At 38.9% G+C, this 9,762-nt stretch overlaps 1 pseudogene; it reads right to left on the bottom strand.

Moving 5' to 3' along the window:
* Window positions 1–933: 933 nt before the first annotated feature.
* Window positions 934–9,762, bottom strand: part of LOC134361673 (target of EGR1 protein 1-like) — a 45,497-nt pseudogene continuing 36,668 nt past the window's right edge.

Below are 9,762 nucleotides of genomic sequence, written 5' to 3'. Positions count from 1 at the left end.
AAGAGTCCATAAAGGAACCAATACACTTATGGGCAATTGATTTTCAACAAAGATATCAACACCACTTAATGGAGAAAAAATAGTCTTTTCAACAAATGGTGCTAGAAAAACTAAATATCCACATGCAAACAATAAATTTGGAGCACTTCTTTATGCCATATACAAAAAACAACTGAAAATGGATCATAGGCTAAAATTGTAAAACTCATAGAAGAATACATAGGAGTAAATCTTCATGACATTGGATTGAACAGTAGTATCTTGGATATGACACCAAAAGCAAAAGAAACAAAAGTAAAAAAGAAAAATAGTGACAAATTCAATTTTACCAGAATTTAAAATTTTTGTTCTTTGAAGGATGCCATCAAAAAAATGAAAAGATAACCCATAGAATGGGAGAAAATATTTGCAAATCATATTTCTGATAAAGAATCTGGTATCCGGATACACATATGTATTGGTTTTGTAAGCTGTAGCCTTCTCTCTGTATTTGTCAACTTGTAATACACCCAGTTGGTTAAATGGTTTACACATGGACTGATTTTCTTCCCTTCCTGCTGTGGCTGGAGCTTCAGGAACAGTCTGTCCTTGCAGGCTCACAATAAGAAGTAACCTAAAATGAAGCTGGATAAATATTTTCATAACTTGTTTCTGTTGATTATTTTTTTGTAAAACTTTCCCAAGACACTTTCAAATTTAAAAATAAATAAAGTCAGTGTAACAGGTGTTGGACAGCTTTTTTACTTGTACCCTTGTATCTTAGCCTCTGGGGTAAAGGAAAAGGTCCAGGAGCAATGCAATAGGATCTCTGCCCATACCCGCCACCCAAACTCTGCAATAGTTGAGAATATGAGGGTAGAGGCTAGAGGGATGCAAACACTTCTATTCCCTCAGCTTCCCCTCCTGGGCTCTGAGTGCTAAGGAGAAGCTGGGTCAGCTGCTGCCCCAAGGCAGCTTCCTCTACTGGTTGTGGGCTTTGGAGGAGCGAGAGAAATGGCTCTTGGCCACTGTGAGGGGTAAACTTTGCCACTCAGGTGTACCTTGTTGTGATACTCAGGTAACCAGGGTCCACAGTTGCAGGGATGGGCTCCCTAGCTCACTCCCACATAGGCCGTCACATAACCTGTCAAAAAGGCATCAAAACCAGCCTGGAGCAACCCATCTCCAGGCATTTCGTTCAGACTGGCTTGACTTCCCGGCACTTCTGAAGTAGCCACATCAGCTGTTCCAGGCTTTGTTGCCTGAAGCCCTATCTCCAAGTGAGCAAGACATTGCTCAGAAGGAGGCTGGTTCCTCTGCTCAATTTCCTCAGCCTTAAGGCTATTCTCACGGACCAGCTTCTTGGGAGGTCCATCCTCAGCTTCCCCAGAGGTCTGTGTCCCAGCCAGGGCTCAACAAAGCCCTTCACCGTTTTTCCTTATGTCATTGCCGCTTGTCCTCCACCACAGCCTCATCATTGTCAATGATAAGGTCAATATCATGGGATTGAGGATACTATGGTCCTAGAGAGCACCAGCCATAGGCCGTGAAGTCATCACAGACGCTGGGGGGATGAGAGCAGTGGGCAGCAGGGGCATGTAGCTGCAGCAGTCAGTATGGGCTCTCATGCTAGAAGGATATAACCACAGAACTCCAAGGTAAGGTGTGGGCTGCCAACTGCCTGCTGCTTTTCATTCTCTAGCTCACACTTCCAGAAAGGCATATTCTAAGTAGGAAGCCATGAAGCCAGCATAAAATTCAGCAGCATATTTAGTGACATAAATGCCTGCTGGGAACAACTCACACAGGTCAAAGGTGCAGGCTCCCAGGCTCAGCAGGTGTGCATAGAAGTTCTGGTGCAGGAACACCAATTGTATAAGGCCACTGTGTAGCAGCAGCCCAGGAAGCTCAGATTAGCTCCAGGAACAGTGTCCGTGCTGACCAGCTCTGGCTCTCAACACCCTTGTCATGGTCCTTATGGAAGGGGATGCCCCAGGCATACTGCCAGTTGAAGTTGAAGCCATGCCGTACCAGGAACTGCACAGATTTTGGTTCTGTGACATACCCCTCCATGCACAGCAAGCTGAGATTGAACACTTGGGCCAGGTAGTAGTGCTTACCCTTGTCTGGCTGCTGTTTGAAGCAGGCAAGGCCCAGGGAGAGGAGAGAACGGGTCCTGGCAGTGTGACACGCAGCCTTATAACATTCCTCGATGCACCTTGGGCTTGGGTTCAGAGGTGACTATATCTGGGAGTTAGCCTCATGAAGGACCCAAACCACCCAGGACTGTGGCCCCCACTCCAGAGTTGAAGTCTGCCCCTCCTGCTGGGGCTGAGACTAAAGAGAACAGGGCTTATACTTACTAGCTCACCGAACACTTCCTGTCCTTAAGCCCACTCTGTTCTGTGTCCACAGAAAGCTAGCTGCTCTCTGGCCAGCAGGAGGGATGGTCACATCTCCTTGAAGGTGTCACTTTGTACATTGACCATGAGAACTTGGCCTACTAGCTCCTCCCCAGATTTTGTGCCTTTGCTGACACCACCAGGACTGGTAGTCTCCCTGTGGGTGGTTCAAGTGGAAGGAGCTAGTCCTCAGAAGCTTGGGGGTTTGTCTCTACAACTATGAGCCAGAGGCCTTCTCCATCCCCAGAGCACACAGGCTTTAAAGGCAGCCCCTGGGAAGCTGCTCACCATCAGAGGCCACTGGAGCTGAAGCTGCACCATTGTAAAGTCAACAATTAAAAGACAACTTGGTTTTTAAAGGGACAAAGGATCTTACTAGACATTTCTCCAAAGAAGTTACACAAATGGGCAATAAACATGTGAGAAGGTGCTCAACATCATTAGCCATTTATGGAAATGTAAATCAAAACCACAATGAGATACCATTTCACACCCACTAGGATGGCTATTTTAAAAAGATGGGTAATAACAAGTGTTGGAAAAAATGTAGAAAAATTGGAACTCTCATACATTGCTGGTGGAAATGTAAGATGGTGCAGACACCCTGGAAAACAGTCTGGCAATTCCTTAAAAGGTTAAACATAAAGTTACCATATGACACAGCAATTTCACTTTTAGGTATTTACCCAAAAGAATGAAAACATATGTTGACACAAATTTATAGATGTATTACTCACAGTAACAAAAAAGTGGAAATAACACAAATGTCCATCAACAGATGAATGGTTAAACAAAATGTGGCATATCCATACAATGGAATATATTATTCAGCCACAAAAATCATAAGGTACAACTACATGCTATGTGAGCTTTGAAAACATTATACTAAATGAAAGAACTCAGTATAATAGTCTATATGAGAGGACATTAAAATGTTCATGGAAAATGCAATTAAAAGATAAAAATAAACATAAAAACTTTATTTCTCAACATAAACTTCACCAAGTTCAATACACTTTTGTAAGTGATGCCAGTCATTTAGTCCATCCCTAAAGAACTGAGGATCCTGAGAATTTAACCATGTCAATGCAGTTTTTTTACATTGTTGACTGGAGAAAAGTGGGTGCCCTTTAAAGATATTTTAAGATTAGGAAACAAAAAGAAGTCAAAAGGAGCCAAATCAGAACTGCAAGGTGGATGGATACCTAATGATTTCCTATAGAAATTCTCAGAAAATTGCCCTTGTTTAATGAGAGGAATAAGCAGGAGCACTGTCATGGTAGAAAAGGACTCTCTGGTGAAGCTTTCCTGGACATTTTTCTGCTAAAGCCTTGGCTAACTTTCTGAAAACACTCGCATAACAAGCAGATGTTATCATTCTTTGGCCCTTCCAGAAAGTCAACAAGCAAAATGCCTTGAGCATCTCAAAAAACTGTGGCCATGACCTTTGCTCTTGACTGGCCCACTTTTGCTTTGACTGGACCATTTCCACCTCTTGGTAGCCATGGCTTTGATTATCCTTTGTACTCAGGATCATACTGGTAAAGCAATGTTTCATCTGTTACAATTCTTCAAAGAAATGTTGGAGTGAGCAGGACTGAAGCCATGTTGGGACCTAAAACTGTGTGTGCTTTAGAAAAAATAGGGAAGCAACACAGTTTTATTTTGTTTGTTTTGCTTTTCCTTAGCAGGCGTTTCTCGGAGTTCCCTCTTTTCCTGTGGTTATTTGATATTTTGAACCTTGGTTATGGGGCAAGATGACATTACTTACATAAATGTAAAGTTGTTTTCCAGTCAGCCTGGAGTTGCAAACTTGCCACAAGACATGTACTATTCAGACACTGAGAAATCAAGGTAGACATCTATAAACTATGCCAATTCTACCCTGAAGCAAATCAAAATCCTGCAGGACCCTAAGATAACATCAAGGACCAGAACAAAAGCCAAAGGGAACCTTGGAGAGAATTTGCACCTGGCCCCTTCCACATCCCCCTCCCTCCTGCTTTTCATTTCACATATTCCACTCCCTCAATCTCCTCTTTAAATACCCCTCAGTAAATCTGAGTCTTTGAGACAGATTAGTTTCCCGTCTCCTTCAGGTTACCCGTCCTGAATAAAACTGGTTTCCCTTATCATCAACGTTTGACTTTTGAGTCTTTTGTTTGCTTGGGCAGCAGACAGCTGGACTTGGGTTGGGTAACCAGATTTTGGTGAGCCTAAGCCAGGAGCTGAAAGCCCTTGGGTAACAAGATTTTGACAATCTTCAGCCAGGAGCTAAATGCCCTGGGTGCTGTAATACATTTTGGCAAGCCAAGCCAGGATTTTTGTATGGGGCAGGCAGCCGGACCAGGGGGTTCAGTAACAAAAATGCTTCAGGATCTTGACCCCCTTGTTTAAAATTTCCATAGAAGTTCTGCTCTTGTCTGCAGTTGATCAACAGTTTTGTTACCCATTGTGTGGAAAGTTTGCTCATCTTTAATTTTTCAGTTAGAATTGTGTAGGCTGAACCCATTGAGATGTCTATGGTGTTGGCTGTTGTTTCTGCTGCTAATCACCGGTCCTCTTCAATTAAGACACAAACAAGATTAATTTTTTCCTCAAAAACTGATGTGGGTGGTCTGCCAGTGAAGGTTTCATCTTCACCGTCATCTTGTCCCTTCTTAAACTAAGTTCTCTATTTGTAAACTGCTGATTTCTGTGGGGCATTGTCCTCATAAACTTTTCATAAAACATCAATGATTTCACCATTCTTCCACCAGGCTTCATCATCAATTTGTTTTTGCTTCAATTTTATCAGAATTCATGTTGCTCTAATAAGAGCTCTTTTCAAATTGACATCTTATTCTTCTTAATGCCTCAAACTAGATCCTGTACAGAGGTGTTATAACAAGTTTGTACAAGTTGATTTTGGTACAAAAAAGATATTGCAATTTATGCAGAGTTTTTTCATAATACCCACTTTCCATGAACTTTTTGAGGAACTTTATATATTGTATGATTCTACTTATGTGAAAAGTCTGGAAAAGGTAAATCCATAGAAACAGAAAGTATATTGGTGGTTGCCGAGGGCCGGGTGGGGTTGGGGGGTGGGGAATGGAGAGTGACTGCTAATGCCAAAGTGTATTTTGGCATGAAAAAGTTCTAGATATAGATTGTTGCGATAATTGCACAACTCTGTGAGTATACTATAAACTCCTAAATTGTATATTTTAAAGGAGTAAGTTTTATGGTATATAAATTATATCTCAGTAATGATGTTTACAGAAGAAATATACAAGTACATATCTTATTCTCACTAAAGAAATTGAGATATTTTTTTTCTGTATGGATGATATAAATTTTAAAGAATCCAATTACCTTATATATTTCTCATAAAAAGATTCACCATGCAAAGACAACATATTGTAATGGTTAAGAGCATGAGCTCTGGAGTCAGACACCCTAGAACCAAATATCAGCTGTGCTTTTTACAGATGTGTGAGTCTATATCTCAGTTTCCTTATCTGCAAAATGGAGGTAATAGTAAAACCTACCTCACTGAATTGTTGGAAATACAATTATTAAATGAAAAGTGTTTAACATAGTACCTGACATGAAATTAAGTGAAAAATGGATGTTTGATATTCAGAAAAAAATTTTAAGTGTACATATTTTCTTGTCTAGGAAATATTCTCTCTACAGCCTCCAAGAAATTGATCAAGTTGTTTGCATAGAAAAGAGAATCTAGGGCCTGGGTGAAGGATGTAGGAGAGAGATATTTTATACTGTTATCTTTTTTTTTCTTTTTTGAATTTTGAATCATGTAACTGTATTAAGTATGCAATAAAAATAAAATAAAATTTAATTAGAGGCACTGAGATGTGATGGTTAGTAACATGGAATCTGGAACTAGACTGCCTTGTTTGAATTACAACTTTGCCATTTATGACCTTGGGCAAGATTTTTAACCTCTCTGTGCCTTAGTTGTCTTATCAGTAATATGGGGATACCACTATGGCATTTTGCAAGAATTGAATGAAGTAACACAACCTGGTACATAGCAGTGCTATATAAATGTTAGCTATTATAATAATTATTGGAATTCCAGAAAAATTGTGAGCACTGACACAGCCATGGAAGAATTATCTGAAAAGTTATATTAAAATATCAAAAAGACATACAATAATTTGAGAAAGATGTTTCATGCTGACTAAAAAGAAGTATTTCAGAGGTAAATGGCTTAGAGAGGATACATGTCCAAGGAAGAAAAATTAATAACTATGAAGAAATAAATTTAATAATTTAGTTGAAATTAAAGAAAATAGAAAGAAAAAGAAAGGAGTGGGAAAAATGTTGCTAGGAAGAGTCCTATTTTTTACTATTTAAGAATTTCAGAAGTTTTAATTAACATTAAAATAAGAAATGAAAAATGTTGAGAAAGGCAACTCTATTTTTTTTAATTGAAATATAGTTTATTATATATCTGTAGGGTACAGATGTGAGTATCAATACATGTGTACAAAATGTGGTGATCAAATCAGGATAATTAGCACACTCATGTTTACAAAACGTAATCAATCTTTGTGACCCTTTACTAATTTCTCACTAACTCCCCTCCCCTTCCGCCTTTCCCACCTCTAATAATCACAGTTCTGTTCTCTTTTTTTTGAAAGTTCATCATTATTGTGATTGCTTCTTTCTTTCTTTCCTTTCTTTTTCTTTCTTTATTTCCTTTATCTCTCTTTTTCCTTTCTTTCTTTCATTCTTTCTTTCTTTTCTCCTTCCTTCCTTCCCTCCCTCCCTCCCTCCCTCCCTCCCTCCCTCCCTCTTTCTTTCTTTCTTTCTTTCTTTCTTTCTTCCTTCCTTCCTTCCTTCCTTCCTTCCTTCCTTCCTTTCTTTCTTTCTTTCTTTCTTTCTTTCTTTCTTCTCCCACTTATAAGTAAGGACATGGTACTCCTCTTTCTATGCCTGGCTTATTTCATTTAACATAATTTTATCTAAGCTCATCCATTCACTGCAAATGGCAGAATTTCATTCCTTTTTATGGCAGAGTAGTATTCCATTGAGTATATAAACCAAATTTTCCTTAACCAGTCATCTGTCAATGGACATTTAGGTTGATTCCAACTCTTGGCCATTATAAATAGAGCTGCAATAAACGTGGGAGTACAGGTGTCCCTTTGACATTATGATTTCCATTCCTCTGAGTATACATCCAGCAGTGGGATTGCTGGATTATATGGCAGTTCTATCTGTAATTGTTTGAGGAATGTCCATACTGTTTTCCATAAGAGCTGCACTAATTTACAGTTCCATTGACAGTGTAGGAGAGCTCCCCCTTTTCCACATCTTGGCCAGCATTTGTTATCCTCTCTCTTTTTCATAATAACCATTCTAAGTCTAACGGGGGTGAGATGATATTTCAACGTGGTTTTGACTTGCATTTCCCTGATGATTATTGATGAACACTTGCTAGAGAATGAAGAATTTCCACGTAGCTAGAAGATATTTCTGATGAAAAGAGATATCTTTTGTTCGAATTTCACTGGACAGTTATTTGAAGACTAACATTCTTCCTATATAAGATCTTTGGGGGGAAATATAAAATATTTGTTGTATATGTTACACATATTGTATCTACATATGCTCCTTCTGTGGCTCATCCCCCACCTTCCTTCAAAATATATTATTTAGTTGTTCTTATTTTTAAGCATTTAAAAATGATACCATTCTGTAAGTATTATTGTATGACATTTTTTATCATTCAATATTATTTTTCAAAGAATCATTTATAATGATATGTGAATATAAAGTTCATTTATTTTTCCTTGATGAATAATATTTCACTTAAAAGATATTCCTCAATTGTCTTCATGTTGATGGGCATTTTGATTGTTTCAGTATTTTGCTCTTACCAATAACACTTCAGTGAATGTTATTGCATATGCCGTAGGCTGCGTGTTTAGAGTATTTCTTCATGACACCTACGAGTGAAATTGCTCAGTTGTAGAGTAATGAAATGTCCAACTTTACAAGAGAATAAAAATTTGTTTTCCAAAGTCATTGTGCCAACTTACACTCTCCTATAAGGAGTACACGAGAATTCTCACCATCCCCATTCTCACCTACACTTGGTATTGGTGAACTTGATTTTTGATTTATTGTGTGTATTTAATTTGCATTCTCCTGATGATTAATTGTGTATCTTTTTTTATATCTATTTGCCATTTATGTTTCCTTTTCTTTAAAATGGCTGTGATGTTTTGCCCATGAAGTGGATTATTTTTCAGTTATTTTTTTTTTCTGATATGTAATCCTTTGTAAATTATATGCATGGCTCTGCATGGCTTATCTTTTCATATTTTTTGATGGAGGCTTTTAATTTCTTAATTTTAATACAATACTAATTTATCATTCTTTTTCTTTTTAAGAATTCTTTCTCTACTCAAAGCTTTCAATAAAGTCGTAAAATTTTGCCTTTCACATGTTGCTTATTAATTCATTTGGGAATTGATTTGTATATATGAGATAGACAGCTAAATTCATTTTTCCCCTATATGGAACATCAACTTTCCCAGTACCATTTCTTGACTACTCAATATTTCCTCAGTGATGTGCAACACTACCTGTGTCAAATATAGAATTTCCCAATATGCTTGGGGCTGCTTCTGAACTCTCATTTCTCTTTCATTGGCCATATTATCTATCACATTAACAATTCTGCACTACAGCTTTATAATAAAGCTTAGTATGAAAGGAAAGTCTCCCCACCCCTCCACCTTATTGTTGTTCAGGACTATCTTGGTGATTCATGGTCTTGGCTATTCCATACAACTTGTTTTTTGTTTTTTTTTTTTTTTTTTTTTTGTCTTTTTGTGACCGGGAAGGGGATCGCAACCCTTGGCTTGATGTCTCCCGCACCACGCTCAGCCAGTGAGTGCACCGGCCATCCCTATACAGGATCCGAACCTGCGGCGGGAGCGTCGCTGAGCTCCCAGCCCCGCACCCTCCCGAGTGCGCCAAGGGCTCCGCCCCCTCCATACAACTTCTAACAAATAGTATTGGTCTTGTAGTAGGCTAGCTTATGCTACAGTGACAAACAACACATATAACCCACATAACCCACACATCTCAGTGGTTTAAAACAAACCCAAAAAAAAGCACATTTCTTGCTCATGCTGCATAATCCTTTGTGCCAGCTCTTTTCAGTAACACCCTGTTCTAGGAATCAGGCTAACAGAATAGCTGTATAAAGCTCACTGCTTCCCTCCACATCAGAGAGAGAGAGCCTGGAGGATGGTGCACTGTCAATGCAATGCTCTAACAGGAAATGACATGTGCACTTCCAAACACAGCTCATTAGCCAGAACTGGTCACGTGGCCCAAACAAACTCCAAGGAAG

This window comes from Cynocephalus volans, chromosome 13, assembly GCF_027409185.1.
Source record: "Cynocephalus volans isolate mCynVol1 chromosome 13, mCynVol1.pri, whole genome shotgun sequence".
In the NCBI taxonomy this organism is placed as follows: Eukaryota; Metazoa; Chordata; class Mammalia; order Dermoptera; family Cynocephalidae; genus Cynocephalus; species Cynocephalus volans.
The sequence above is the reverse complement of the archived record's forward strand: the minus strand, read 5'-3'. Positions and strand labels throughout refer to the sequence as shown.